This window comes from Salminus brasiliensis, chromosome 5 (assembly GCF_030463535.1).
Source record: "Salminus brasiliensis chromosome 5, fSalBra1.hap2, whole genome shotgun sequence".
Lineage (NCBI taxonomy): Eukaryota > Metazoa > Chordata > Actinopteri > Characiformes > Bryconidae > Salminus > Salminus brasiliensis.
The window spans coordinates 13,875,918-13,887,257 of record NC_132882.1 but is presented as its reverse complement, the minus strand read 5'-3'; positions in this window follow the sequence as shown (position 1 = coordinate 13,887,257).

Here is an 11,340-nt window from a genome sequence, read left to right as displayed (position 1 = left end):
ATTTCCTCGATGGACAGACAAAAATGTGTGTCAGTCAGAGAGAGACAGACAAAGCTCCCAGCTGTTTTAAGGTGATAATTCTTTCTAAGTTATAATTTTCTGGTAGCCATCCAGCCGTACTGGCCATTACTAAGCAGCTGACCGTTAAGAATGTGGAAGCGATAAATCAAAGGATTATTGTCAGAGAGGTCAGACAGAAGAAGAAATTTCACTTTTTAGAGACTAAAATTGTCATGGTAAACACTCAGCCTTTCATTTATTTTGGTTGAATTGATAAAGATGAAGATTTGTAATGTATTGGTAAGAAATTACCAGCATATTTCATGGTACTAACATTAGAGAATTTTGCCATTTGTGTTTGTGTCATATTTCAAAACTCTATTTGTAAATGCCTGAGACTACATGATGAGAAGAATGTGATAGGAATGCATCGCTCAGTGCATATGAGCAGGACTCACAGCTTTCATGACTTTAAACTATTGCCTCCTTTTTCTTTTCCTCCATGAGCTACTAAAGTGGATCTGATACTTCGTTGATAGTTTTGGCAGGAAGCACAGACAGTATTTCGTTTCCTCGTTCCTAGGGCTCAAATAAACAATAAAGGTAATGGGTGAGTTGAACAAAAATCCTTTGGAAACCATTTAAAATATTTTTAAGTGCAGTACCCCAGCTGCAGCCCAGATCCCCCCTTTAGATATCTGGGGTTTTAACTGGCAAAAGTCTTCCTCACATTCTGTCTGCATATTGAATAATAAACAACATTTTATGGAAGGCAACGGAGCAGAGGCAGCTGACACTGTGATGGGCAATTAAAATTAGCCAGTGTAAATGAGGTGATGATAACGTGAAAGGCTGTGATGTGAGTCATGGGCAGCAGAGTGCAAAGACTGAGGAGTTTTATTAGGGCTTTGTTGGACAGAATTTTCGAGAACCATGGTATAATCAGAATCAGAAAGTATACCAGGATAAGTGTACAGTTGATTCTCGTTGGCTATGGTTTGGATGCAGGACAAAGGGGCAAGCATGAACCCCTGACCAGCTTTCACAAGGGCCAAGTCAAGCTGGCCAGACTACTGGGTGGGAGCATCTCTGAAATGTTGAGGCTTGCGGGGAAAAACTAGTCAGCAGTCCAAGGCTCACTGACATAGATTAGAGCACCATACCATTTGGGCCACAACTGACAGGAGGCCTATTATTAAGTCTACAGTCAAAAGTTACATTAATATGATTTATCACAGGCGACAAATGGGCCACACAGCTCCAGGGGTTTGGAGTTGTGAGTTTGATCCTCGATTCAGTCTTTGTTTTTGAGGAGTTTGGTGTGTTCTTCCAGTGTCTGCTTGGGTTTCCTCTTAAAAACACACAGTAGGTGAAATTGCCTATGCTACACTGCCCCTAGATGTAAGTGAATTGGTGTGTGCACCCTGTCCAGAGGGTTTTCCTACCTTGCGCTCAAAGATTCTGGGTAGGCATAAGACCCACCATGACATTCACCAGAATGATGCATAATGGATGAATGATTTACCAGTTACCCCAGATTCAGCCAGCCAAAATGTATGGCATCTCTGTAAATATAAGCCTCAAAAGGTCTCTCAACCACCTCAAAACTCAACCAATCTTCATTTATTTGGCACAGACAAATCAGTGTGGTTTAGAACACAGTATGACTTACTTCAACCTATGAAAAGAGAAAAAGGCAGGCCTACATGAATTCCCAAACCCACAAATACACTCTTCAGTAACTTAGTAAGGGGGAATGCTACAGCCACCCATGTCGTGCAGGGCATACTGGCACTGCTTATGTAAAAGGAACTAGTTGGTGTTCCTGTGGCAAAAGCTAGGTGATGCCAATCTAGGTGCAGCATGTCTGCTTTGAAGAGTTGGAGCTATTGATGCCAGTGTTGGAACTGAAGACCTGGACATGTTCAAAATTATAGACTTTCTGGCAGTCTATTTTGAGGCCTTTTCTTAGATATCTGGGGGTGTAGTAGAGCCATCCCCATTAATTGCACTGTTTAGTGTAGCCCCAGCAGATGCCCCCTCTTGGTAGATGGGAAATTAATATGTTTGCTTTCTGTTCTCTTCTGGCCAGGAGACTGACTTTAAATTAAAAAAAAACTCTAACCCACTTACACACAGTCACTTTAGATTAGATATACTGTGAGGGGCTCCACTAGGAAGTTTTATGATATTTGGCAACCCTTTTTGACTTTTGTTGAGAATATAGAAGCTGAAGCATTACAATGTAACTTTTATCCTCTTTGTTTCCTCTCCCCCTATTTCTTTTTCTCTTTGGAAAACTGGCCTTATGGGTATGTATGTATGATATTTGTATGTTATCATCTGAAGGGTTGGGTGTGAGATGTGTTTGTCTTTGTGATACAATGTAAAAAATACAATATAAAAGACCTTGAACAAAACGTGGTACTGCAAAACTGTGACCAATCTTTAACCAAAAAAGATGATTCCCGATCTCTACTATAAAATAGTCCTACTATTCTAAAGTCATTTTCCATATTCCCAAAGTAAACTGAAAGAAGCAACTAATGCCTACAGAACCGAACAACATCACAGTAGTTAAATGATGTGAATATAATAGGCTAAGCTGAGTAAAAATGATTCACATACATAAAATTAGCTCTAATGTCCAGAAGTGAAGTTGAACTTTCCTGATACCATTACCTTAATTGCAATAAGAGCATCAATACTAAAACATGAACAAGACACATGTGTACAAGATGATAGTTAACAAGTGAGCAAATCTGGAAAACCCAACAACAAAAAATGGTATCAATAATTAAATAACCAATACTGATGATTATCCAATTCCAACATATCCAATCTACATGAACATTATTCTACTGTACTGTGCCATCTTATTGTTTTTAACAGTGGTGTGAGAGACATTAAAGTCAGTATTTTCCATTGTGTGAAGCCAAGACAATTGTGGCAATCTAGAGGGAAATCTGAAATCTCAGCCAAGACAGATTTCCATACCTATAAATTATTCAGTATGAAACAATGTGAGTGATATTAAAGGCTGCAGACAGAATAACCACTGGTATTCAGATTTAACAAACGGCCAAAAACACTGACTTCCAACTAGTAAAATAAAAATACAGTAAAACAAATACAGTGCATCACTAACACATTATAAAACATCAGGAGTTCTGTAATGATCTGTAATAACCAAAATGTATTTATTTCTGTAGTATCAGCTACTCAAACAACTTAGATCAGCACACTGTCATGATAACTCCCTTTCCTGGGACTATTGGTTACTGCACTGGCCCAAAGACTGTGTGCTTAGCCTATGGTTGTTGGCCAGGCTCCTCTCAGGACCCACAACACCCCTGTAGCACATCCTGTTTGGCTTGCCTGTTCTTTGACCTAGGTCCTGACCTTTTCTTTGCTGTTTAGACTCTTGGATTATGGGTTTGACAAAAGTACTGGGACACCTGCTCATTCGTTGTTTCTTCTAAAATCAAGAATATTCAATGTTTATTTTGCTTTTGTTGGAGTAACTGTGTCTACTGCCCAGGAAATGCTTTCTACTAGATTTTAGATCATTGCTCTGAGGATTTGATTGCATTTAGCAACTACAGCGTTGGTGAGATCAGGATGTTGGAAGATTACCACCCCCACCTCATCCACAACTCCCCAACTCACCCTAAAATGGTTGGAGCACCTTCATACCAGAGAAGACAGTTCCACTGCTCCACAGCAACATACTCCTCTAGCCCATGTCTGGCATTAGTCATGGTGCCATTAGGTTGATGTGTATTTGCTCCAGAGAATCCTATTATATTGGCAATAGTTCTCAGGGACGACAGGAACTAGACAGTATGTGTGTGTGTGTGTGTGTGTGTGTGTATTTACATTTTGTGTCAGTTGAATGCATTCATTAGAAGGGGTGTCCACAAACATCTGAACCTGTGTACGTCTCATGGTGTATATTTCTATATAACTAAATAACATTATTTGATTGGATATGGTCTGTGACAGGGATCATGTGTTGTATTTTGGTGTCACATATTATGAAATAGCTTTACTGAGGTTTTTGTTATTCACTCTTCTGTAAGTGAAAATTGCTAAAGAAATTTCAATGCTTTTGCTGAAGTGGTCAATACATTCTTAAACTGTCATTGTCTAAACATGCTCTGATTGATGGGATTCATAATACCATAAATCTGCTCTACTCACTCTTGGCATTTCAACCAAATATAATCCAACGAACACAAACATTCTGCTTTTGGCCGTTACACTGTAATTCCATACATGCTGAGTTTATTCAGATGGTTTACAGAAATGGGATTGCCTACACTCATTTCACTTAACTGTGAGTAGTACTAATAACTACAGAACTAGCAAATAAATAACAATTGGCCTTGACTCTAGTCAATTTCATGAACCATCTAGACGAAAGCGACCAATCAGACCATATTCTAGTGTGTAACCCTATTCAGTGTTAAGAGTGAAGTATATTGTAAAGATTCCCCAACAATGTGCGTTCGTGTTTCACTGTTTGATGGAGAACTAAGGAGCAGTGGATTTAATATGAAGAAAATAGCATCATTGTTGACAATGCCACAACCACACACTCCAGATTGGGGAGAAAAGGACCATCTCAGGTTTCAAGAGGGGGGGGAAAGGTTAAACAAATTTCCAAAACCCCAAAACATTATCATATGCCTTATTACATTGTTGACACAAGCCATGTAGAACTCAACAAATGATGGATCTGCCATGAAGAGAAGAATGGTTTCCAGACTCGCTCATAGTTTTCTGTCTATTTGTGTTTCCATTGGCAAGGCTCTGTAAGAACATCTTACTTTTCACAAGGAGCCTCATTGTCCATGCATGTGTGGTTGCACTTTATGAGCACTCTAGACAAAAGTGGCAGTAGCACATTTCATGTGCTGGAGCGGCCTCCATCTGCTGTCAGCCCGAACTACGTCGTGGTGTACAAAACTAAGCATGTCCGCACTCATGGATCCAGAGCCTCGGAGGCTTGGAGACCACTTCGTTCGTGACTCCTTAGTGAACTTGATTGTAGGAAATGAACCCCAATCACCCGCTCATTGTGCTGCTTACTTCACTCGAACAGGGGGTGAATTTCTCCCTCTGCTGTGGTATAATGGCTCAGCGGTTCAGTAGCTGCAGTTCCTGACCTCCTACGTTCCCAGCGCAAGCACGCAACCCTGCCGTTGAACCTGAAGACCCCCTGCATGAATGGAACACTTGATTTCGCCAAGTGGTCCAAATATGATATATCAACATGGCAGCTTCTTTGCAGAAATACAGATTAGGGGGGAAATTTTGACATTCTGCCCAGCCATCTCTGCAATCTGCCATAACTGCAATATTGTTGTAGGGAAAAGAGTTACCCCACAAAGAAGGCAATATGAAATGGAACACTCCGTACTCTGCCGAATGATCACTCCTCAGGGTAACATTTAAAAACTTGGATCCGTGTCTACATATCAATACAGATGGGAGGAAACTCATAATACTCTGCCCCTCAGACGTGATACAGGACAGATCTATATGCTGGATTCTGTTTTTTCTCCCCCCAAAAAAAGGAATCCAGCACACATTCACACAGCCACTAGCACTAAACAAAGTTCTGCATTAGCCTGTCCACTTAGAACCTGACAGCCAGGCAGCAGCAGAGTATAAATCTAGGGTCTCCCCTCCGGAAAGAACAAAAATATTTTTCGAGTTCCAGCGCGGAGAAAATCTGAGTTTTGGGAGGGGGGGGTAATTTATTGTATTTCATCAGGCGTGCGAAGGATTTGAGCTGTAAACTGCTCTCTCCCCGTGTTTATTTTCTGTTTTACAGCCATTACAAACAGATTTGTGTGATTTGCAGTCTCTGCAAGCAACCCTGAGGACATTTCAGCAGGACTTATTCTCAACACACTTGGAAGACAACTTGACAACTTTCGAAGGTCAAAACAAAATGATGCCACAATATATTTCATCTTGTATTAAAAAAAAAATAGAATGTCTGAAATGCTGCCAGACCTCTGTAGTGTAAGGAATGAGATGGTACAGGTACAGGTCCTCTATGGGGTACCCTGTCTACAACACACCCCAAAGTTCAAGGAAACACTATGAAAGGTGACATACTGACAAGTAAAAACATCTTAAATCTTTTAAATATATCCACCATTTCTCATTAATATGCAGTTATTACTTCTATTTCTAGATGTCATTTAATCAAGGCAGATAATTTTTTTTGTTTTTACGATTTTTTCAAAACTGTATTTTTAACTATTTCTAGTAACTTCATTATAGATTAAAACATTTAAACATATTAAACTGATGACGAATAACAAGTAACAGGTAAAGCTACTTTTATATCCTTAAAAGGGAAATGTTTGGGCACCCTGCATGGTCAGTAGAAACACCCTAGAAATGCCCTCTTTAGCAAGTATTACAGATTGTAAACACTTTTTGTAGTCAGCTAAAAGTCTTTCAGTTCTTGTTTGGGGGGGATCTTCCCCCATTCTGTCTACCAAAAGGCTTCTAATTCTGTGAGATGCTTTTGACGTCTATCCAGAGATTTTCAAACATGTTTAGGTTGGGGGACTATAAAAGCCTAGGCAACACCTTCGGCTTGCAGTTGTTTTAGAATCATTATCCTGTTGTAGGATCTATCCTCGTTTTTTATTCAGCTTTTTTTACAGGATGTGAGATGTTTGTTTCAAGAATTTGAGGTTATTTAATTGAATCCATTCTTCCCCTGTGCCACTGGCTTCAACACAATTCTAAAAGCATGATTGATCCAACAGTTGAAGAGGTGTTCTTTTCATGAAATCTCAGGCACCCTTTTTTCTCCACTTTGCATAGTGCAGCTAAAAATGTCTATTTTAACTTGATGAGTCATGCATCAGGCTTATTGAGATATTGCTTTGAAAACCTCTGATGCTAATTTTTGTGGTAAGGATGCAGAAAAAGTTGCTCTCTGATGACACGTCCATGAAGGTAGAGCACAGCAGAATAGTGCACCACCACTCCAGAGCCTGCTAAACCTTCCTGTAGGTCTTTTGCAGTAAAACAGACATTTTGATTAGGCTTTCTTGCAATCCTACAAGCAGTTCTCTTGGTCTTCCAGACCTCAACTTGGCCTTCAAGGTTTCTGTGGACAGCTATTTCTTTATTACATTATAAACTGAGGAAACGGCCACCTGAAAATGCTTTGAGATCTTCTTATAGCCTTCTCCTGCTTCCTCTCCTGCCCTTTTAGCAGCGCTTCAGGGTTAAAACTGTGACACAGCTAACTAAGCCAATGGCCAATGTTTCATGGCCATCATCATCTTTGTTATTTGCAACCAACTCGAGAGTGGTGTAGTCAACCAACAGCAGTTTTTGATTCATCTAGCAATGGAACATTTTAACAGTGGTGTGATGGTGTTGATAAAGTGTTGATATTATCTCTCAGTTTCAGCCCTTCCTTAGCAGTAACTCATCAAAGGATACATTGGCTAGAGGGCATTTCAGCAATTCCATTCAGATGGTGGTCGTACCCCAATTATTAAGGTAGTGCAATCGGGATCATACATTTGAAAAGGGATATGAAAGTACAAACCTTCTGCCAGCTAGTTACTGATATATGCCTGCTGGATTTCCTCCACACTCACTCAATCCTTTTCCTCTATGTTTAATGACAATCATATGCTGCCAGACTGCTACCTCAACAGTGAACCCCCCACACACCCCTATATACTGTACATGTGCGGACACACTCTCTCTCTCTCTCTCTCTCTCTCTCTCTCTCTCTCTCTCACACACACACACACATACACACACACACACACACACATATTTTTGTGTGTTTTACTGCTGGCACCATGTTTTTGATGTTTTTAATTGTGTTTTACAGTACAATAAACTACTATACGCTCTCCTGATAATTTGTTTTAATCCCAAAATTCGAATTCACTTCATGCTTTCTGTAAACCATTTGAACATTTTATAGCTTGCATTAAGGATTTTCATATTATTTCCTGATCTGGCAACCACGGCGCTCAACCCTCTTGCCAAAAGCCATAAAGAAATGCAACCCTGAAGCCAAAGTTAGAGAGAGACCAGACACAACTGCACATTATATTCAATAGTCATTTTACTCCATACGTAACTGAGTGCTGAGAGGTGCCAGCAAATATTTGCTCTAAAACTCCATCTGCATGCACTCACCCACACCCAAAATGGATGACTGATTTTTGGGCCCTAATCTGCACTAACAGAGTCTTACAGCCAAAAGCATGAGCTCATAGGTCTCGCTGCGGGGATGATATAAGCAGCCAGTTAGCTACTGCTTACATTACAAATGACCACAAGCAACAGGCTGCAGAGTTTAAGGAGATGAAACAGGACTGGATTCTGTCCCATGCTGAGAGAGACGGACACAAGGCTCACTCCATTTTAGGTCCAGTTCAACTCTTCTATGATTTGGCAGTCGAGACAAATTTCATGTGTTTAAAATGTGATTATTACAGAAGCTCTGCTTTTGTTACAGCATTCATCAGTTGACGTAAGGTGTTCTTTGAATCCTGTACCAGCTCTCCAATTCTTCTTTTAAACTCTAAGCAAAATGGAAATCAGTGCCCGGTCATTTCCTGATGTATTCCTGAGCAAGCGTCTCTGAGCTAGGCCAGAACTTTTTATTCAGTGACCGGTGGGGGTGGTGCGAGACAGGTTAACTGATATTAAAGGCATAAGAGTGAGCTGAATATTGGGGGAGGGCTGAGGGAGCAAAAACACATAATTGAGAACAGAGTCACTAGTTACAAAATGAAAGTGAATGAACTTCAAGCACACCAACACAGAACGTCCAAACTAAGATGACGGGAAGGTTAGAACAAAGGATTGCTGTTGGCTAGCTATCTTAATAGGCGTATCACTTGCTGCTAATTCCATATTATTCAATACAAGTGATGTTACGAGCATAAATAACAATCTTCCATAAATCTTTATCTTTACAATATTGGTCTCAACAACAGGGTTGGGAAATATAACAGTAGTAAGGTGCTATATGTACCATGGTATTTAAAAATGTTCAAAACTATAATCATGTTCCATATCTATGTAGTAAACCAGCAAAAACAGTCACTGATTGGTGGTGTAGCAGCTCACTGACTGGTGAGGGGGGTTAGAAAAAATGACAGACAGAGAGAAATTGCCAAAAATGTGTTACTTTTAGTTTGTTTAAAGCTGTAATCTTTCTTCCTGTTTGCAAGTTTAATGTTGCTTAAATGAGTAAGAAATTGTCTGACCGCAACAGCATACTATATTTATGAACTCTGATTTTCAATTATTATATACAATAGACTACCTCAAGAAGTGCAAATATTATACATATTGTTGATTTTTTTGGTGGTGGGGGCGTCCATATATGACATTTGAGTAAAGGAGGGATACAGGGAGCGCATTTGTACACTAAAAAAACAAAGTCCCCCATCCTCATACATGGTTAATCTTCATTTTAGATCTAAATGAAAATCAAAAGAGGTTTTAAAGATGCAGAAAAATAATGTATGATTATATGTGAAAAATTAAGATACTTTAAATGATATGATTAATAAATTTTTATATGAACTAACTACGCCTACTTTGATTCCTGGTTGGCAGTAAAGCTTTTCTATTGAAGCAAAGCTGCAGTATCAAACTCACTCATACTCATGTGCAACCCAGGACTTTAAATGAATCTCAATGTATTACTCTTCACGAAGCAGGTATTTCACTCCACTCAGTTCTAACTAATATATTCTAAACCGTGAGGCTGCATGAAGTAATGAAAACTCATGTGACCTCCTGACCTCTTCAAACAGGAACCGGCCAAGTCTGTTAATAACCATTAATACAAACAATCACTGCAAATTTGAAATTTCCTGTCAGCCTAGCAATATCCCCAAAGAGGAAACATGCCTCTAAATATCTCATTTTTTGGGTGGGGGAGTGTTACTGAGTGCAGTGCTGACCCATCATATTCATACAAAATCTCCACAAACTGCTCAAAACTCAAATAAATGTCGATCCTTATTGGCGGTACTACGAGCATATGATGCTCACATGCTAAACACATTGACTCATGTGATGAAAACATGGACATTGATTCAAACAGAACGCACTTTATTTTATTCTCAGTCAAGAAGTCAATAGAATACATTATTTTCATGCATCTTTACATAAAAACCTTCCTCTAAGCCTGGACTAGATTTACTACATTCAGTAAATGTGCAACACCACTGCAGAAACCTCTGGATTAAGGTCTGATCTGATGTGAGCGTACCTTGCGGCACCTGGTGCAGGAATACGAGGTGTTCTCATAAGGGAGAGTGGATAAAAAGGAGAATGCCTTGAATTTAAAGAGCTGCTAAATTAGGAGAGAGGCATTGTTAGCGGGGCAGCAGGCTGGTCCCAGGGCTCCAGTTTAGAAGGGCTGAGGTGGACTTTACAAGGAAAGGCTGAAAGGCCCCACTGGGACTGCTCTCACCAGCTGCTTGCTTTATAAGGTGCACTTCAAAGATAAGGTCCTGACTCAGACCTGCCTCCCAGCGCAAAAAAACACCTAGCATGGGTTATGGAGACTGAGCACAACCAACTTTTGGGTCAGTTGTGATGACTTCTTTTTGTATTTGCATAAGGAACCCTTAAGTTCCCTTTAGGAGAAAATATGTATTCTTGAGTGCTAATAGTATTCAATTGGAGTCAACCTGCATCACATTAAATAGTGCAGTGCTTTGAAAGCCTATACACCAGAGACATCTGCTAACTGTGACATTCCCACTCAGCAACTTTGGTTGGTGTAAGTTTTTGTGCTTCAGCTGTGTGGTATATTTAAGTAGAGTTAGCTTTTTCACCTTTTAAAATGTGTTAAAAGTCCTGTATTAACAAAAGATTTTATTGTCCTTTCACTTATGCTGTCTTTAAATTGTGTTGGGAACATTGTATTTACGAGATGAGTGCACATGAATGCCACCACAACGTCGCATTTACTAGTGGGAAACTCAAATGTTTCAGTGAGCCCTGACTTTCAGTTGGAATTGGGAGCATGTCAATAAAAACACTGATAGTTTTACTTTAACCCCTTAAAAAGCCTATGGCCTGCCAGTGGGCCAAAAGTGTCATTACAAACTTCTATTACCAAAGAATAGCCCCATCAGTTTGTACAAAAGTCCCTGTAGTAACTGAATAATACACCTTAGTGTGTAATAAGCCTTGCTTATTTGGCAGCAACACATTAATACTGCAGTCTAAAATCTCTTTTTTTATGCCTTTCTCTCTTATTAACAAATTAATAAGTATAAGCTACTGAAGCTTCCTACTGGATAA